Below are 22,052 nucleotides of genomic sequence, written 5' to 3'. Positions count from 1 at the left end.
AACACAGGGCACAAGGCAGGAAACAAACCTCGGGCAGGACGCCAACCCACCGCAGCAATTCTTTTATTATTATTATTATTATTATTATTATTATTATTATTATTATTATGACAGAATAAACCCACTGTATGACTGACATTCATCTTTTAAAAGTAAGCTGTGACCACAGAAAGCCCAGAACTGATGAAACACTTCAGTTAAAGTGCGTTTGTCAAACTGTGTGTGGAGCCGAGGAGCGTGTTAAACTCGATATTCCATGATGTGATGAAGTACAAGGAGTTCTTCAATTTTCGGTGATGACCTCTTCTGTCTGATTGTGTCCTTCATGGCCCCAGTCGTCACTCAGCTTTGCGTGCTGCACTGGAAATTGAAATTGTTAATCTGCAGATAAAGGACACCCTGAGAGCTCACCTCAGAGCAGATGTCGGTCACTCCTGGAGTATGATCTGTGACACAGACTTTCCAGTATAAAGCAGGTTGTGCAAAAGGTGATGTCAGCACAGCAAAGAGACTGAGCAGTGCACACGCGAACTAACAAACATGAAATGACTGTGAATACAGGACTTCCTACTTGTGCTGCCATCAAGGTAGGCCTGTTTAATTTGAACTGGCATTGGCGGCTTTCATCTGGTCATCTGGTGGACCTGCTGTACATAAGCCCAGTATTTTGCGGTGTTGATTTTGTACACTGTGACTCTCTGGGCAATAGAGAAACTTGTCAGAGAAACTTGTAAGTAATTGGTAGCAACAGGGCCAGATAAAGGCCAACTGATGCCCTAAGCACAACCCAGTAATGGTGCCCCCCGCAGCCTTTGTATTACTTAACTGAGAAGTCATTAAGACTCAATAAGTGCCGAAGGTAAAATAAGATGTACAAATGTACTGCTTCTAGTACAAGAAATCCTAAAATGAAGTTTGTAAGGGTTCATTACACAAATTACAGAATGAATTAAATGCCATCCAGATCAAGCCACTCAATGGAAGTGAAACTCTTAACACCATGAGCTGCAAACAAATGTGATATCTGATGACAGCTCCACACCAAACTTTTAAACCTTTTTAACAACGCAAATTAAAATCGAACACTGCAGATAAAGACAACTTCAGAAAATTCAACTAAAGCCATGTGTAGCAGTGCAAGAGATATGATAATGATAGCTAGGGGGGAAAAAACATTCTGGTGCCCCTCTTCTCTAGGTGCCCTAGGCACAGGTTTATTTTGCTTAATGGTTCATCTGCGACTGGCCAGTGATCTACACAAATACTACAAAAGAAGTGACACCATGGACAAAGGGATTTAAAGTTCTTTCGCACTATCCAGCACAGAATAGAAGTAGAATAACCAGAAGAGGTGGGTGGCCTAGGTCATCAGAATTGTGACTCTGTCTGGTGGCCGCACTCCAAATGTAAAAATGAAATGTAAAGAACTGACATATAAATCTGTAATTGTCAAGTACAATGTTAATGGGTTCTTTAAAGAAGGGTGCTACATGAAGTCTGTTGGTTAAGTATTAGCTGACACACAGCCTATAGAGCGGCCCTTAACTCTTAAACTGCCACATACTTGGGGGGGTTAATGGACCCCTGGACGCCAAATACTTTTTTGCTGCACTTTTTAGGGAAACGTCACAATTCACCAAGAAAAAGTGAACTTTTAATGGAACACAAATTTTTTTCATGCAAAGAGCATCACAATTGCTGCAACATTGATCATTTTACACACTGCCAATGAACTGTAAAAAGTATTAAAAGAAAACATTACAACAATCTATTATTAAATAGATAGATAGATAGATAGATAGATAGATAGATAGATAGATAGATAGATAGATAGATAGATAGATAGATACTTTATTAATCCCAAGGGGAAATTCACATAATCCAGCAGCAGTATACTGATACAAAGAAACAATATTAAATTAAATAGTAATAAAAATGAAAAGAATTAAAATAAAATTAATGTTCGCATTAACATCTGCAGCATCTTACTGTTACTATTATATGTTCAAGGTGCAACTGACGCCATTGATGAAATTCAGTAAATCACCAAGCCATCTGCGCTTGAACTGGCCGCACGTGAGCACACAGAGGCCAACACCGACGCTGGCAGGCTAGTCTAGTGCAGCGGCTGAATCCCAGGGACAGTGACGCTGATTCACTAGGGGGTGCCAGTAGTCATGAGCTGGCTGCTCAACGGACGTACAGCACGAACTGATCAGCTCCAGCGTGCTGGCAAATTGCACAGGGAACCGACTATAGCCAGTTGTGGAGTTCAACGAATGTACGTTGCCAAATATACTCGACTCCGGCGCTCTCGCAAATTGCATTGGGGACTGACTACAGACGGTTTAAGGGTTAACCTCCTTGATGTTAACCACCACTGCGACTCAGGCTTGAATTTCTATGTTATTACGGTTAAGCCTGAGTTAGACTCTGAGTGACGTGTAACAGTCTGCTTCACAGCGCTAAACCTGAAAAACTAGATGCTGCCATCTAGTGGATAAACATACCATTATGTTGCAAAAAGTCAAAACTACTTCTATGTGTTCTGCCTCTCTAAAGTAACTCATTAATATTTATGAGAGGGTGGAGCCTCAAACAAAGCACGATGACATGTACTGTGCCATCCAAAAGTTTTACAGCACTTCTGTTGATTACTTGTTTTAACGCAAAGTTGGAAAAGATTGGGATCTCAGTCAGTTTACACGGGAGATCTTCTGACTTCAGGGGGAGCAGGCCCTCAAAAAGGTAAAACTGACTACAGAACCATAAGTCCAAAAAACCATTAGCACAAGTCCTGACAGGGAGAGGATAACCGTAAACTTTGTGCTTTACAATAAAGGTCAGACAAAAAAATCTATTTAAAGATAAAAAAAAATATTATTTTCACAAGGCTCTGTAATACAAAATGTTTGCACAAGTGCAAAAAAGTGTACAGGGTAAGCCCAAAATGCAAACAAAGTCTGAATACAGTCATCCAAAGAGGGAGGTCATAAACAGAGCGGAAGTCCGAAATCTGTTAATTCAAAACTAATATTAGGATTCCAGAAAAAACACAAGAGAACAGACAAAATGAACCTGGGGGTCTCCCCTACCTTTAGAGGGCTAGGGGTGGTTCTACACACAGAAACAGACAGGTGGCCCCGCCTCCTGGGGAACCACCCACAAAGTACGAGGAATATAGGGGAACACATAACAACATGTACTAAACACAATAACTAAAATGCAAACTAATGAAATAATATAAAGGGAACATAAATAAACATGTTGATCCAACTTTAAATTACACAAAGAAAATGTAAAAAGGGAAGGCAAACTGAGAATAAAGAATACAATTAACAGGACCTGGGGCCAGATTTACTGTATAAAACTTGCCTACACACATACCATGCAAATGATGGGATTTATAAAAGAAAATTTGACGGAAGAACATGAGGATGTTTACGGCAATTCTTACCCACCCATATGAAGCTCTTGATCATATGCCACCAGCTAAATGACGGCTTGTGTATAACATGACACATGACGTGACTAACATATTACTCCGTAAAAGTGATGAAGATGTTATACAGACTCAAGAGGGCAAGTCCTGTGTATTTGCACTGAAGAACTTTTTGGTTATTGGTCAGTTTATATTGGCTACCTGGTGTCACTTCTCAGTGAATTGGCCGACAGATCAGGAATAGCTCAGCCAAGCTTCACTCCATCATGCCCGCTGTGCTGGAAGCCATTTAGTGACTGGTGAAGTGCTATATCCAGTTATTGTATGGTGTGGGTACACACACATAAAACATAATGTGTTTTTGCCAACATAAAAAGTAAATTAGCACTTATATTGCAATAAAGGCACCTAGTGAGAATGAAGGTGTTTTTGTTAACCGTAAGCAGTGACATTTCATTAATGCATAAGTCAACCAAAATGTGACAGGCAAACATTGTGCCTCAATGGCCAGCGGTCCTCCCATGTTTCATTTATTTTGAGGCAAAGTAGCTTTGGCAGATGTGACGGTGCTGTATGTGGTGGCTGGCTTGTTAGTAAGGTAACTGCCTGAACTCTCAGTATTTCATATGGCCTGTGCTAGTAACTGTAACAACAATCCAGTCTTTACGTGTGCCTTCCCACTCACTCAGATGCTGGCATCGTATGCCTTTCCCTAACCCCCAGAGTGCAGTGGAAAGCCGCTATAATGCCATGCATGGTCTTGCGCTCTCAGATGCGGAGTGTGGCCCGATACTCTTGAATGCAGGTGGTGGCTCTTGATGTGTCAGGAGGGTGTGGCTGCTTTACCAGCCAATGAAATTCTGCAGCACCCTGATAGCATATGCATGAGGTTAATTAGCATGCTCCATTTATGGATGTTTCAGGGCATCTACAAGGCTGGGCTCACTCTTGTACACATGTTTACAAGATGAGTGTGATTTGTAAAGATTTTACATAAAATATAAGATTTTATAACATTTTTTTTCTGCCAATCATATTTTCCTGTTTTTTGCCATATGCATATTTTTATGCTTGAAATTTTATAAATGAGACTCCCAGGACACAGAGATCCTCAAGTGCTGTACTGGAAGGCCACAGTGCCTGCAGGTTTTTGTTCCAATTAAATTGCTTAATTAGTATGGAACAATATTTTGAACAAAATGAAGGTGTGTGTGTGTGTGTGTGTGTGCGCGTGCCCTGCAGTGGGCTGGCGCTCTGCTTGGGGTTTGTTTCCTGCCTTGCTGGGATTGGTTCCAGCAGACCCCTGTGACCCTGTAGTTAGGATATAGCGGGTTGGATAATGGATGGATGGATGAAATAAATTAATTGTTAAATTAGTAAAGGTGCGGTGAAGTGTGAAGTGTGGATATAAATAATTAAATGGGCCGTGAAATACATTTTTATTGCTTTTCTTTATGTCTTCTTTAGAAACACAACTTGAAATGAAAGCTGCCACTTTCAGTTGTCAAAGTGGAGGGGGCGGGTTCTAATGAATGCTGTTTTTTGATTGGTGAATTGTCGGTAGAGCGGACATTGAGTTTCTCCATGGATTTAATTTTACACAAAATGTTTTGCTCAGGCGTGGAGTTTGCATGTTCTCCCGTGTCTCCTCCGGGCACTCGGTTTCACAATCCAAAGACATGCAGGTTAGGTGGATTGGCGATTCTAAATTGGCCCTAGTGTGTGCTTGGTGTTTGTGTGTGTCCTGCGGTGGGTTGGCACCCTGCCCAGGATTGGTTCCTGCCTTGTGCCCTGTGTTGGCTGGGATTGGCTCCAGCAGACCCCGTGACCCTGTATTCTTCAGCGGGTTAGAAAATGGATGAATGTTTCATGTGACTCGTTTCCGACTTGTCTTTTTTAGGTGCTCTGGACTCGTCATGTGAATTTGTTTCAGTAGTCAGCAGCCATAACAAACAATGAAGAGTACAGCCAGCTCTTAGTCCTACCACTGGCTATGACCGTATAATAACCAAACTACAGTAATTTTGTAGTAATGCATTCAGTAGTCAAGTAATGAAATCACAAAGCGAGTGGCCTACATGAAGCTCTTAGTTTTTGTTTCTTTTCTCTGTAAAGTCAGATCATTATCATCATAAAAAAGCACATCTTAAATTTTATTTGAAGTGGCAAAGAGAACTGACTGCAGCTTAACATCAGCAAAACCAAGGACATGGTTACTGACGTTCGCCAAACCCAGTGTTGTGCATGAACTACTGTAGTTCAATTGAACAAGCTCATTTTTCTAAGAACGGTGAACTTAACGTAACGTATTTGCAAATGAAGAACTTGAACGTGAGCTAGTTCCGTTTTATGTGACATTCTCGATCTGGTTTAGATCCAGATGAAACGTTTTGCCCTACCCTAAAATATAGGGGTGGAGCCGAATCCGAATACGGTATTCGGATAAGCAAAAATAGTGGATTTTTATGAAAATTTATTTTGTATGAATTTTTTGCCATTTATTTGTTTTCGGAAAAAATAGCGTCAAATGAAATAGGCACTGTCTGTATCTGCCTGCTTGTGCTTAAGCTGCAACCCCACTGACATGAGCATGCGGTGAAGCTCCGCTTTCGCTTTTAGGAAAATGTTGTACTTCGTGAGGCCACTTTATATTTTTTCCTGTTGGACATGCAATATGTGACGTGAATTTTGACCAGCAGCATAATCGATTAGTTCACCAACACACTGGTTCTGCAGTCACCATTTGTGAAATGGAGCGGTAATTTATAAGATTACTTGCATCTACCGGTATTTAATTTCTTTTTTGACCAGGAGAATATTACCATATATGGTTATACGTGTTTGTTGCTGGGTATAACTCAATAAAGTGTATTTAAATAAAAAAGTCTTCATAATTATTGTATTTTATTCAAGAACACTGTAATAGCCTAATATAAGGCATGCAAAATTGAAAAAAGTCAACTCATGGGTCATTTATTCTCACTCCTTAAAAAATACAAAATAAGCTGAACATGAACTAGTTCAAAATTGAAATGGTGAACTATGAACGAGAATTTATTCCTTTTAATCTGTGTGAACTGAACTTTGAACGAGTTCTTCTGAGGTGTGAACTTGCTCAACACTGGCCAAACCAAAGATCCTCTCTGTCCGGTCATTATTCAAGGAGTGGATGTAGAGGTGGTCCACTCCTGTAAGTACTTGGTGATCCAAACCAATGACAGGTTGGACTGGCCTCGCAACACAGAGGAACTCTTATTTCAATACACCTTTTAAATCCAACCAGCTCAGTGGGCACTTGTCACTCCGCTGGCTCCCAGTAACAGCGTGCATCGAATTCAAATCCTTGATGTTTGTCCACAGGGTAGTCACCCATGTATAGATGGAGGCACTCATAAGGTCCTTTGCTCCTTCTCACCCACTTAGGTCTGCTGTTGAATTTTGTCTAGTGATGCCACATTTGCCTGGCATCAAATCTCACATGTAGATTACAGCTCGTGGAACAAGCTAACAAGCGGCGTCTGAACCGCTGGCTCCTCTCACTGGGTTTAGGAAACATTTGAAGACCCACTTGCTCTGTGATCATCTGCCTAATTGACTAATGATGTGTTTAATATGGGGGTCTTACAGTAGTAGCTAAGAGAAGTGTGGTTAGTCTTGTGTTGCTCTATGTGGCATACAGCCACCCTAACCCGACACAAACAGGCAGGACACAAGTTCAGCACGCAATACATGTTTTATTCCTCCATGAGGAAGTGTTTTTCTGTTGCTCCCCACTTCTCACCACGGTATATAAGGAGCCAGCATATACAGCACCGTCCCTTCTCCTCCAGTCCTCCAAACAGGCTTTGTCCTTCTTCCTCCCAACTCTGGCTCCTTGAGTTGTGACAGCTGGCCCCTTTCACAGAGCACCCCGAAGTGCTCCAGGTGTTCCATGATCTCCTTCCGGCTGCACTTTAGGGTGTGGCAGTAGCCCTACAGAGAAGGGCTCACCCATTCTTCATTGCGCCCCCTGGTGGTGGCCACAGGCCCTAGCAGGGTTGAGTTTCCATGCTCCAAACCTGTGGCACTGTAGCCTGCCGAGAGGGGCTGCCCTCTGTCGTCCCAGAGGAGGTATTGCCCCATGCAAGCTCCTTCCCCTGGTTCTTCTGTTATGGATTGTAAGAGACGCCCAGTAGCTCATCCCTACCAGGACGCCCCAAGAAAAGAAGGATGGGGGAAGGCAGCAAGTTTTAGACACTGCCTCCCTCAAGACGCTAGATGGAAGCTCCCCTGGAATGTAGTGGTGCCCCAGATATCCACAGGGCATCCTGGGACTTGGAGTTCGGTATCTCAGCCCTGTTGGGTACCGTGGGTGCCACCAGGGGGTGCAGTGGAAGGACCTGGGGACTCATGCTTTCCTTGTATCCCCGAAGTACTAGAAAGTCATGAGGACAGAAACCCTGAAGTACTTCCGGGCTGATTAAAGAACTTGAATTCTCCACCTGACCCGGAAGTGTGGCAAGTCACGTGGGAGGAAGAACAGAAGCACTTCCGGGTCAAGGACTATATAAAGGACAGTTGAAAACCAGGCAAGGGAGCCAGAGTCGGGTGGAGGTGGACGAACCTTGCTGGGAGGCGTGGAGGAGAAAGACAAAGAGATAATATCGTGCTTATTGTGTTCATTTGATTGTCTATTGTGGCTGTGGTGATTAGAGGGCACTGTACAAGAAGAAAAGTTAATTAAAAATACTTCTTGGTGCTTTTACCCGGTGTCCTGCATGTCTGTCTGTTAGGTTTAAGGGGCAACAGCGCCACCTAGTGCAACAGCGCCACCTAGTGTCTGGGTAAGAATCCTGGCTGTCCGTTACAGTGGTTTAAGGATCTTCATCTGAGATGTTCAATTTTGTAGCGCTTCTTCCCAAACAATCCCCTCAGATTGATGTTTACTCAGTTATGTCGACTTCTTTTGTAAGTCGCTTTGGATTAAAGCATCTGCTAAGTTAAACAATATAAACATTAATGTGTGCTATGCAGTGGGTTTTTAAAACCAAACTGTTCACTGATATGCTCTACTACTCTAAAGTTGGCAGTGCAGTTTGTTGCATTATGCCATTCTAATGTCCATTTGTAAGAAGCTATGCCATTCAGCCCTGGTAGGAATAGACCTTAGGAATACATGTTGGTGAAGGGAAAAAAAAAATATGCACTGCCCACTGCAGACATCCCAAGGTGGCACTACATCCATCCATCCATTATCCAACCTGCTGTGTCCTAACTACAGGGTCATGGGGGTCTGCTGGAGCCAATCCCAGCCAACACAGGGTGCAAGGCAGGAAACAAACCCCAGGCAGGGCGCCAGCCCACCGCAGGGCACACACACACACACCCCCAACACACCAAGCACACACCAGGGACAATTTAGAATTGCTAATGCACCTAACCTGCATGTCTTTGGACTGTGGGAGGAAACCCACACAGACATGGGGAGAACATGCAAGCTCCACGCAGGGAGGACCCAGGAAGCGAACCCCGGTCTCCTAACTGCGAGGTGGCAGTACTACCCACTGCCCCCCCAAGTCATCTAACCGTCACAGTTTGTCTCTTGTCAAAGTCGCTCAGATCCTTATGCTTGCCCATTTTTTCCTGCTTCCAACACATCACTTTCCAGGACTGACTGTACACGTGCTGTCGAACATATCCCACCCATATGGACTGGTGCCACTGTGACGTTATAATTCCTGCAATTCACATTACCTGCCAGTGTGGTGGCCCATTGTCACACAATAATATCACATCAAAAGCGCAGTAATACAGGACATCATAAAAATCAATACAATTGAACCCATTACAGGTTAAATCATAGCCTAATGTAAAAGAAACACAAGATAGCCTCCCAAAAAAAGTTTGTGGGGTCCACCTTTCTTTTTCTTGGGGATCCACCGCATATATTGTATGTTTTCTATCAAAGAGCAGTGAGTTGGCCACTGAGTGATCTCTGAGGACTGAATCCACTGTAAGGGAAAGGCAGGTGGGTGGGCTTTATAGGTTGTGGGAAAGAAGAGGAGGGTCCAGCGGGGACAGGTGGAAATGAAGTCTGTAAGAGGGTGTGGTCTGGAGACGGAAGTGTAACCTCGTTGGCTTCGGGTGGTCTTCCCATCAGATGACCTGCAGAGGAGGGAGGAAAAGACATTAGTGTACCTCATCGACCCCCTGACCCGTTGCGTTATGATTATTCAAGCCCACTGACCGTCTCCTGTGTGTGACACTAAATTTAATCTTATAGATGACAGTAACAAGAGGGTAGGTCAAAATTTGGAGGGAATGAAAGAATACCCATATCACTTATACAGAATATGTTTCATCCAAAGTTTAGCTACGTTAATTGTGTCAGCCTTAGCCATCATCAGGTCATTCACTGTGCGGCTGGTAGGTCATGACGGGCATTGATACAAGTAGCTGGTTGTTTCTTCTTCACCACAATCTCATAGGGTTTGATATTACTTGAAGGCTCCATCTTCTGAGATTAGACTGACATCTTGTAACCCCAGAGGGCAATCTTCTGAAGAAGACTTTTGGATGGAGCTATCCTGTTGCAGAGGGGTATAGTTCTCTCCCTCCAAGTTGTTGCCCTAGAGGTTCTGGTGGCACTATCAAGACATGTCGATGTTAAAATGAATTGGGACACTTTCCTAATGGATGGATAGAATCTGACTGAACATACGCACACACTTCTGGTCCTTGGAGACCAGACTCTGTGTCTGTGGAGGCCATCCAGACATCCAGAGGTACTGTAAAAGGAAATCCCTTTGTCCTGAATGTATGATACATTTACCATCTATTTGACAAGTTAGTTGAAATTAATAAGAAAGTACTGGCTCAGACAGTACACAAGCAATATCTCTTAAGAAACCGGCAGACAGAAATAACATAATAGTGTAAATTAAAAACATGTAAACAGATAAACATTACCAGAACTGCAGTTCAAGTATTAATTATAAAAATCAAATGCATCTTTCTGTTTTTAGAGGTCTGTTCTCTAAGAGAATGACACCTTCCAGATCTAATGGACGTGTTCCCATGTTGATGTGGTTGTTATTATGGACTCTGGTGTCCTCCCACAATTCAGCATCAAGCTGTGATTGGCACCCACGGTGAAGATGGGCATTAGTGGATTGGCTTCCCAGCTTAGGTTGGTTCTGGCATTGCTCCCGGTGCCATAGGGTCCAGGTGGCAGTCACATGAACTTGAAAATTTGAGCTTAGAAAGTGGACTAACAAATGAATGCTCCAGGTTTTTATTCTTTAGTTTTGTATTTAAGAGACAGACGCCAATATGAAAGGCACTAAATCACAGATTGATAGATATGATAGACACTATGCAATACAGGGTGGTCCAGATCTAATTATGCAATTATGAAAAGGCGAACACATCGCACCCGCTGTTCGACTGACAACCGTCTCCCCGCCATTTTGGAATGCAGGGCAGGTGCTGCCATCTATCGGCAACAAGAATTATTTTTTGTGAATTCTCTATGTACAGTTGTGCTTGAAAGTTTGTGAACCCTTTAGAATTTTCTGTATTTGTGCATAAATATGACCTAAAACATCATCAGATTTTCACTCAGCTTTTCACAAATATGTAATATTCGATCATTTTCCTCAATAAATAAATGACCATGTATAATATTTTTGTCTCATTTGTTTAACTGGTTTCTCTTTATCTACTTTTAGGACTTGAGTGAAAATCTGATGATGTTTTAGGTCATATTTATGCAGAAATACAGAAAAGTCTAAAGGGATCACAAACTTTCAAGCACAACTGTAATAAACTTAATAAGTTATAACGTAATGAAAATTGAATAATTAGATCTGGACCACCCTATAGATAGATATATAGAGGATGACACATAAGAGATACCTTTGAAAGGAACGATAGATAGATAGATAGATAGATAGATAGATAGATAGATAGATAGATAGATAGATAGATAGATAGATAGATAGATAGATAGATAGATAGATAGATAAGGTTGAGAAAAATAGTCTTTACAGACAAGAGTCCAAAACAGAACGTCACATGGTGGATATATAGCTGTACGACAGGAAGAGGAGGGATCTTGGATCAGGAACTGGAAATTAGGTCATTGGGCTGTGGCTTTTTGGGAGGTGGAACCAGAAGTGATGTCTTCATGGGAGCCAGGAGGAATTTCCCACATTTGGTCTGCAGGGAGAAAGAGAAAGGATTAATGCACTTCTTGGCGGTGATTGGCAGGTGACCCCGCATCTTGAGGGACTACCCACAAAACACAAGGTACATAACAGTGGCAATGGTAAAACAGCAAAGAGAAAGGATTAATGCACTCTGACACCTCCTGGTCTGATCAGGAATTACCTTCTTTTAAGCCTTTTAGCTGCCTCCCATGCGCATGTATGTGACAATAGATAGATAGATAGATAGATAGATAGATAGATAGATAGATAGATAGATAGATAGATAGATAGATAGATAGATATGAAAGGCACTATATAATAGATAGATAGATAGATAGATAGATAGATAGATAGATAGATAGATAGATAGATATGAAAGGCACTACATAGATAGATAGATAGATAGATAGATAGATAGATAGATAGATAGGAAAGGCACTATATAATAGATAGATAGATATGTGAAAGGCACTATATAATAGATAGATAGATAGATAGATAGATAGATAGATAGATAGATAGATAGATAGATATGAAAGGCACCATATAATAGAGAGATAGATATGTGAAAGGCACTATATAATAGATAGATAGATAGATAGTTGTGAAAGGCATTATAAAATGGGTAGATAGCAAATTGCTAATTTTTCAATTAAAAATAATTTCTAAACCATAATCAATAAATTACTATCTCAGTTTTAAAGTTTTCATTTGACTCACCCTCAGCATAAGTCAGTGGTCTTGCAGTGGACTGTGGCACCTTCCATGTTTGGCCCCTGTCTTGTACCCAGTGTTGTCAGGAAAGGATCTGCTCCCTTGTGTCCCCTAATTAAGCAGGCCTGTGAATGTTATGTTACAGTATGTCATTTTCTATCACAGAGAGTCGATACCTGAGCAGGCAGCTTTGGGCACCAAACAAGGACAGAATGGCAGTCACACACGTGCCCACTTCCCTAATATATCGGATACTTTCTACAGCATCATTCAAACTGAAATAATACTCTGCTATGGTGGACTCTAATCTAAAATTGTCCATTTATATTCCTTCAGCTCAGAGTCTGCAGTTGCTGATCTTAGTATTCAACAACTCCACTGTGGCTTATCGTCGTCTCATTTCAAGGTCAACTGGTTGCTTCGGAGTTTAAACGAAGGTTATGATTTCCCAGCTGACTGCATTCATGTAAGGAAAAACCATTTTCCTGGATATTTAGAAGAAAACTCAAGTCTAATGGCAGGCAGGGGACTCAATGAGATTAAGGAGACGCTTAGAAGAGACAGAGAAATATGAGAAAATGTGATCAATAAAGACCCATTTTAAACGAGTGTATTAGCCTTTAGAGGCCTTCAAGGGCAAATTTCATAGATAGTTCATTGGTAATTTGATATAAATGTGCTTTAGATTTATGGAGTCTAGTAAAATCTGGGTCAGTAATCAAGGCATGTATTATGGTTTTGTTGCATCGACCTTAATAAAAGGATAAGTGTTTGTGTGCCTGTCTGTGTGTCATTCCAGTTGCTGTGTGTCCATCCGGTGGCACATCATAAACATGTTTAGTAATAAAATGCATTGCATCTGTCATTCCAATAAATGGTGCATCACAAACATTAACACTGCCTTTACAAAAACCACATCAAATGGCATATAACTGAACCATATGCATTACATTTATCATTCCAACAGATGGAGCATCGTAAGCATTTTTAGTGATAAAATGCATTGCATTTGTCACTCCAAAAGATGGTGCGTTAGAAACATCAACACTGCTTTTACGAATTCTATACCAAATGGCATATAACTGAGACATATACATTGCATTTGTCATTCCAACAGATGGTGCATAACAAACATGGCCCAGGCCCTCCCTGATTTGCCATAGGCCCAGCCAATCTGTTCATTGTATATGAAATTTTTCACTAAATTTTGTAATTGATTGAGTATTTGTTATTTTCGCTTTTTTAGAAGATTAGAACAATCTGGATAAGAACAGGCCATTCAGCCCAACAAAACTTGCCCGTCCTGTCCACTTAATTCTTCTAAAAATCATCAAGTCGAGTTTTGATTCGTACCTAAAGTCCTACTGTTTACCACACTACTTGGTCACTTATTCCATGTTAGATTACATTATGGTTCTTTGTGTAAAGAAAAACTTTCTAATGTTTGTGCAAAATTTACCCTTAACAAGTTTCCAACTGTGTCTGGTGTTCTTAATAACCTAATTTTACTATAACAGTCTCGATCCACTGGACTAATTAACTTCATAATTTTTTAACACTTCAGTCAGGTCACCTCTTTATCTTGTTTTGCTTCAACTTTAAAGGTTCTGCTCTTTTAATTTTTCCTCATAATTCATCTCCTGTAGCCCCTGAATCAGCCTAGTCGCTCTTCTCTGAACCTTTTCTGGTGCTGCTATGTCCTTTTTTATAGTCTGGAGACCCAAACTGCACACAGGACTCCAGATGAGGCCTCACCAATGTGTTATAAAGCTTGAGCAGAACCTCCTGGGATGTGTACTCCACACATCAAGGCGCTATATAACCTGACATTCTGTTAGCCTTCTTATTGGCTTCTGAACACTGACAGGCAGTTGATCATGTCGAGTCCACTACGACTCCTAAATCCTTCTCATAAGGTGGACTCTCGATTTTCAGACCGCCCATTGTGTATTCAAACCTCACATTTTTACTTCCTATGTGTAATACTTTACATTTACTGACATTAAATTTCATCTGCCACAAATCTGCCCAATTCTGTATGCTATCCAAGTCCTTCTGTAATGATTTAACGGATTCCAAATTATTTGCTAATCCACCGATCTTGGTATCATCTGCAAACTTTACCAGCTTGTTACTTATATTCTAAATCACTTATACTGTATATATATATATATATATATATATATATATATCCATCCATCCATCCATTTTCTAACCCGCCGAATCCAAATACAGTGTCATGGGGGTCTGCTGGAGCCAAACCCAGCCAACACAGGGCACAAGGCAGGAACCAACCCTGGGCAGGGTGCCAACCCACCGCAGGACACCTCACACCCACACACCAAGCACAATGTCTGCATGTCTTTGGATTGTGGGAGGAAACCGGAGTGCCCGGAGGAAACCCACGCAGACATGGGAAGAAAATGCAAACTCCACGCAGGGAGGACCCGGGAAGCGAACACGGGTCTCCTAACTGCGAGGCAGAAGCGCTGCCACTGCGCCACCATGCCGCCATATATATATATATAATCAAATGCTTTCAGAAAGTCAAGATAAATCATATCATCTGCTCCACTCTGATCAGATCCTTTAGTTGCCAACTCAAAGAATTCCAGCATGCTAGTAAAATACGACCTCCTTCCCTCTTCTAAACCCATGCTGACTGTTCAGTAAAGCTCCTATTCTTGCCATGTGCTGCTCAATCGTATCCTTAATAATTCCTTCCATTCATTTTCCTGTGATTCTTGTTAAGCTTACTGGCCTATAGGTCCCTGGATCTGCCTAGTCACCCTTTTTATATAAGGGAATAATATTTGACATTTTCTAGTCCTTCGTAATCTCTCCAGTGCTCAGTGACTTCCTAAAAATATTTCAAAGTGGTATGCCAGATCCCACTGGTTTAATGAATTTTCAATAAAATAAATAAATGAATACCTAAATAGGGCGATGTTATGGTGTATGTGTTAACCGAATAGGATAAAGGGAAGGAGATGCCAAGTAAGAAGGCAAGCATTGGGGCTCATGAGTGGATTTTACGGACTGAGCTGTCTCTGTAATTTTAACCTCTTTTGTTGTGATTATTTATGGATTTTTAACTTCCACACAGTTCACCATTTTGTTTTTATGGATTATTTATTTTTTGATGAGAGCACAGCACTTTGGACACTGTTTTGTTGTTTTGGTTTTTAATAAAGGCAATATATTTTTATCCACTGTAAGAAGGGAAATAAAGCACGAAAAAGATTTGGGTATCCACCCCGTATATAATAGCACAATCATCCATCCATCCTCTTCCGCTTATCCGAGATCGGGTCGCGGGGGCAGCAGCTTGAGCAGAAAGGCCCAAACTTCCCTTTCCCCGGCCACTTCTTCTAGCTCTTCCGGGAGAATCCCAAGGTGTTCCCAGGCCAGCCGGGAGACATAGTCCCTCCAGTGTGTCCTGGGTGTTCCCCGGGGCCTCCTCACGGTTGGACATGCCCGGATCACCTCACCAGGGAGGCATCCAGGAGGCATCCTTATCAGATGCCCGAGCCACCTCATCTGACTCCTCTCGATGTGGGGGAGCAGCGGCTCTACTCTGAGTCCCTCCCGGATGACTGAGCTTCTCACCCTCTCTTAAGGGAACGCACAATAACACAATCAATTGATTTCAATTGCACCAGAGTAGTCATTAAGGACTGAGTCTATATGTGACTTAAAGGGAAGGTGAGATGGTTGCGTCTTTATAGACAGTGGGCAGGAAGAGGCGGTCCTTGGCTGAAATGAGGTCAGTAGGAAGGCGTTGCCTGGAATCGGAAGTGGGTTGAGCTCTAGTTGGATTTCCCTTCTGAAGATCTATGGACGAGGGAGAAAAGACATTAGTGCACTTCATCAACCCCTTACTCCACGTCTTATCCGCGGTTAACCCCTTAGGCTGCCTCCCATGTGTGCGTGTGTGATACCACCTACCCTTTGCTTTGTGAGTGACCTCATTTACTTGGCTCATCCCTTGGTTACGTTATCAGCGGTAGAAGGTTCAAGAGGCTCCCGAAATGCAACTGGTAGTGTGGCCCCAACCTGCACAGTCACACTCACTTCTTCAACTCCCGCTGCTACTCCTCAGTGTTATGCTGGAGCCCACTTGAGCAATGGGTCACTTCAGCTACCTGAAGACATGCAGCCAGAATGACCCCCTTCAGCCCTTTTGAGCATTCGCTGTACACTCCTCCTCACGGCGCTCTACCTGGCTACGTGCCTCCATTCTACCAATCTTCATGGTCCTGCCGTGTTCATCATTCCTTCCTTCTTTCCATCAACTTAAACCACCATTTCAGTTTCTGTCTCTTGCTTCTCTTTTCTTTTTCTCTCCCTCTCTGCCATGCATGCTCCTTTATACCACCCGATCAGGTGCAGACGAGACCCTCTGCCCTCTCCGAGGTGAGAATGTGGCACCTGACTGATTTGTGTGTGCGATCAGCCCAGCACTGCAATCAAGCCCAGAGCAGTGCCATCATGTGCCTGAAGGCACTCTCTCGGGGCATGATTATTTATTTACAAGTATGTTCTACGCCACAGATCACCAACCATAATGTCCTAATTGTCCAAGCTTGGTAAAAAATGTGTGCATTTTCTTTGATTTGTTTTTATAAATAATGACTTTTGTGCTTTCAAATTTGGACTACATCATAGGGATCTGATTATTGGCTTTTTTGAAATGATAGGATTGATTTTTTTATTCAAAATTGCTTGAAAATTATTATGTTTCATTACAATAGAAGCTGCCTTTTTTCCAGCATGGGCAGAACACTCATTAGGTGAAGATTGCTTAAACTCTATGCTTCAAGGTTTCTTCAAACAATTGACAATCACTACTAAAAACAGTTTTTCCTTTGCCTCGAATTGTAAAAGAATTCCATTCTTGTTATCGAATTAGTGATAAAATCTCCTTCTTGTGTGCCAATACTGCTCCTCTGACACGGTACTTTCACACTTCATATAAGCTGTGACCAATGAGAATTTCCTTGAAAAAGCAGCACGTCACTGCCAATTTTATTTTTTATATTTCATGTTAAGAAATTGCAAAATTTGAAAGACAGGCCTAAGTCAAACGATTCAGTGAAATGTCACATTTAGGGTTGTCACCCATCCAGGTTCCTCGCAGGTATGTAGTTCCTCCCCGGACAGAGAGGGGCGCTGCCATAGACTGTACCTCCACAGAACTGAAAAACCAAAAAGTGAAGGCAACTGACCCTGCCCCGTCCAGTGCCTGGGCCGTAAAAGCACGACCACCCTGAAAGGAGGCATCACTTCACGACCAAGTGACTATAGAGACCAAGTTTCTCTTGAAAAATCTTAGAGAATTAATCGGCACTATGTTATTGCTAATTCGATAACAAGGCCGGAATTCTTTTACAATTGGAATTCTTGGAAGTAAACGGGGACAGCCAGGTTGGCGCCCTGACATTTTCTTTATCGAGACAGTCATTCCCTCGTATGACCACAGAGCAAAACCAGAAATCTTTGTCAAGGAAATAGAAATACTGCTGTCTGTATTCATCAGGCATCTCAGAGTAGGTCCTAATTGCCTCAAAAATCTGAGTGAGGCCAAATTGGTCCTACTCTTAGAAGTACAAATAAAACCGTTTTATCGATTTCCCTAATTTAGGAAACTACAGTAATCCCTCCTCGATTGCAGGGGTTGCGTTCCAGATAGGTGAAAATCCGCGAAGTAGAAACCATATGTTTGTATGGTTATTTTTATATAAACTGCTCAAAAAAATTAAAGGAACACTTTGAAAACACATCAGATCTCAATGGGAAAAAGAAATCCTCCTGGATATCTATACTGATATAGACTGGGTAATGTGTTAGGAACGAAAGGATGCCACATCGTTTGATGGAAATGAAAATGATCAACCTACAGAGCCCTGAATTCAAAGACGCCCCAAAAATCAGAGTGAAAAAATTATGTGGCAGGCTAGTCCATTTTGCCAAAATTGAATTGCAGCAACTCCAAATTGTACGCAGCACTTTGTATGGCCCCTGTGTTCTTGTATACATGCCTGACAACATCGGTGCATGCTTCTAATGAGATGACAGATGGTGTTGTGGGGATCTCCTCCCAGATCTGGACCAGGGCATCACTGAGCTCCTGGACAGTCTGAGGTGCAACCTGGTGGCATTGGATGGACCAAAACATAATGTCCCAGAGGTGTTCTATTGGATTTAGGTCAGGAAAGTGTGGTGGCCAGTCAATGGTATCAATTCCTTCATCCTCCAGGAACTGCCTGCATACTCTCACCACATGAGGCCAGGAATTGTCGTGCACCAGGAGCCACTGTACCAGCATAGGGTCTGACAATGGGTCCAAGGATTTCATCCTGATACCTAATGGCAGCCAAGGTGCCTTTGTCAAGCCTGTAGCGGTCTGTGTGACCCTCCATGGATATGCCTCCCCAGACAATCATTAACCCACCACCAAACTGCTCATGCTGAATGATGTTACAGGCAGCATAATGTTCTCCATGGCTTCTCCAGACCCTTTCACTTCTGTCACGTGCTCAGGGTGAACCTGCTCTCATCTGTAAAAGCACAGGGCACCAGTGGTGCATCTGCCAATTCTGGTATTCTATGGCGAATGCCAATCGAGCTGCATGCTGCTGGGCAGTGAGCTCAGGGCCCATTAGAGGACATGGGGCCCTTGGGTCACCCTCATGAAGTCTTTCTGGTTGTTTGGTCAGAGACATTCACACCAGTGGCCTGCTGGAGGTCATTTTGTAGGGCTCTGGCAGTGCTCATCCTGTTCCTCCTTGCCCAAAGGAGCAGATACTGGTCCTGCTGATGGGTTATGGACCTTCTATGGCCCTCTCCAGCTCTCCTAGAGTAACTGCTTGTCTCCTAGAATCTCCTCCATGCCCTTGAGACTGTGCAGGGAGACACAGCAAACCTTCTGGCAATGATACGTATTGATGTGCCATCCTGGAGAAGTTGGACTACCTGTGCAACCTCTGTAGGGTCCAGGTATCGCCTCATGCTACCAGTAGTGACACTGACTGTAGCCAAATGCAAAACTAGTGAAGAAACAGTCAGAAAAGATGAGGAGGGAAGAATGTCAGTGGTCTCCACCTGTTAAACCATTCCTGTTTTGGGGGTCATCTCATTGTTGCCCCTCTAGTGCATCTGTTGTTAATTTCATTAACACCACAGCAGCTGAAACTGATTAACAACCCCCTCTACTACTTAACTGACCAGATTAATATCCCATAAGTTTCATTGACTTTATGCTATACTCTGATTAAAAAGTGTTCCTTTAATTCTTTTGAGCAGTATATTTTAAGCCCCTATAAACTCTCCCACACTGTTTATAAATATTCCCCGTAGAGTTATACAGCATAATCCCTTTGTATTCTCTTAGATATTAGGTAAGATTAATTGAAATTATGTATGTAAACACACTGTTTATATACAGTAAAACCTAAATATTATTTTAAAGATATCGAGTGTCTCCGATATCACATATGTTACAATCATTACGATAGACAGGCCACCAGCAATAAATATGTACAATGCAAGAAAAATAGTATACAGTAAATGTGTGTGTACAGTGACACTAAACGTACGTACATGTACTAAGTACTGTAAGTAGAAAATTAATTATGGTTACTCACCAACAATGACACGATGACTTGTCCGATAACAATGAGTTTAATTTTACTGCACAACAAAGGAGAGCGTTACAGCTCTTCTAAAGGACCCTCTTCAGCGTTGTTCTTCTTCTGGCAGTCTTCAATCCAAATCCCTAAAGCAGATTCCATCCAGACTACTGCCTTATTACATCCACTTACAACTCGTTTTGCACCCTGGTTAAAAGGACACTGCGGCCGTAGATCTTATATTCCTTTCCTACTTTTTAAATAAAAAGAATCATAGCCTCATTGATGCTGTAATGGCGTCCTACAGCGGTGTAGCTTTTCCCCTCCTTCAACAAATGCAAAACGTTTACCTTTTCGGCAGTCGTTAACATCTTCCGTTGGCACTTGGGCACGGCCCCTGAAGCAGTAGCAGATCGTTTTGAAGCCATAACGAAGGGCTTGACTATGCACAAAGATAAACACAAAAGAGCAAGTTAACTCTTTACACAGCAAAACACGTTGATGCTGAATGAACGAGACGAGACTTCCTGGTTAACACTGCATTCAGCACACAGGAACTTTACTGCGTGCTCTGATTGGTTAGCTTCTCAGTCAGGAGAACTTAACTGCGTGCTCTGATTGGTTAGCTTCTCAGTCATCTGCCAATAGCGTCCCTTGTATGAAATCAACTGGGCAAACCAACTGAGGAAGCATGTACAGGAAGTATAAAGACCCATTGTCCGCAGAACCCGCGAAGCAGCGAAAAATCCGCATTATATATTTAGTTATGCTTACATATAAAATCCGCAATAGAGTGAACCTGCGAAAGTCAAAGCGCGATATAGTGAGGGATTACTGTACTCCTAACTTCACCAGGCTTTAGTGAGCTGTCCTATCTTACTAGGAGAATTTCTTCTTTCAGGCATAGAAATTGGCATGCAGATTTCGGGAAAGGCAGAAAGTTTCGAAACACTGGACAACAAAGAACTTGTAAAAAAGATTTCATTTTGCCAGTGATGGAATAATAATCCTATCAGATCTTGTGGGTCACATGATTGCTTCATCTACAAGAAAAAGCCATACACTGTCAGTCGAAATGAACGTGTTGGTAACGTTACGTATTTTGACCACAGGGAAAATGAAGCTCGGTAATGGTCTGGTAATGATTTCTCGAATTTTGCACCAAATGTTGAAAGCCCTTACAACACGTGAGATTTGTACATTTCCTCACCACTCCAAAAGAGATACTGTTAAGGCAGGCTGGATTGATGTGAATTGCTAGTTTTCCTGAAGTAGTTGGCACAGATGTAAAGATTATTACCCCAAGTGTGGATGGGCAGGCATGCATGAATTTCAAATGATATCACAGTATTGGCATACGTGTGGTCATGGATGCAAACTCTTATTCCTGATGTTACTGTGAAGTGGCACAATTTCCTACATTATGTATTATATTTTCTTCTTATTTTTCTTCTTCTACTGTTATCACTTTGAATACCATCATCATCATCATCATCATCATCATCATTATTATTATTATTACACCTTACTCTCGGCACTTAACAGTATGCTGGTGCATTAGCCAGAGATAAACCAGACCTCTCAGGCTTTGAATTCAGCATTTTGTTTAGCTGAGGACATGTCAAAGAATGTGGACCACACTGAGGAGTGTGATCTTCTTGATCTTCTTTTTCGCGCTCAATCTCCACAGGAGTTTGTCCAACTGCTCTCAGAACCCAGTCTTGATATTCCACATGCATCTGAATTTGATCTCTAGTCCTTTATACTTGACGATCTTCTCCGCCTCCTTGCTCAGGATGTTGTCATCTGGGATCAATACACCGATGAAGGAGCATGACTTGCTCTTCTTGTCATTGAACACAATGCCTGGCCTATTGGTGGTGATGGTACGGTCTGTGAGAATAGTTTTGTCCCACCATGATGACAGAGTCTCTGATGTCAACGACCATGTCTAGTATATGCTTGTACCACTTGTCCGTCGTCGGAACACCCAGCTGTTGGCACTGTGCCCAGTGCACGTACATGCTGATCTTGTTGTGATGTTCAAGATATTCCTTCGGGGCCAGTACATGGCAT

At 42.2% G+C, this 22,052-nt stretch overlaps 1 protein-coding gene and 1 long non-coding RNA gene across 5 annotated transcripts in view; one reads left to right on the top strand and one right to left on the bottom strand.

Moving 5' to 3' along the window:
• LOC120532350 (sodium/potassium/calcium exchanger 2-like) overlaps nt 1-22,052 on the top strand; it is a 335,842-nt gene that overhangs the window by 83,747 nt on the left and 230,043 nt on the right. The gene's annotated exons all lie outside the window — the stretch shown is intronic.
• Nucleotides 9,463-12,416, bottom strand: LOC120532352. Its single transcript, XR_005634278.1, has 3 exons — nt 12,352-12,416; nt 11,471-11,641; nt 9,463-9,586 (listed from the first exon to the last, which is right to left on the bottom strand). It is a non-coding gene; the product is annotated as an uncharacterized LOC120532352 (long non-coding RNA).

Source organism: Polypterus senegalus, chromosome 7 (genome assembly GCF_016835505.1).
Source record: "Polypterus senegalus isolate Bchr_013 chromosome 7, ASM1683550v1, whole genome shotgun sequence".
Taxonomy (NCBI): domain Eukaryota; kingdom Metazoa; phylum Chordata; class Cladistia; order Polypteriformes; family Polypteridae; genus Polypterus; species Polypterus senegalus.
Note: the sequence above shows the minus strand (reverse complement) of the source record. Positions and strands in the feature narration are given on the sequence as shown.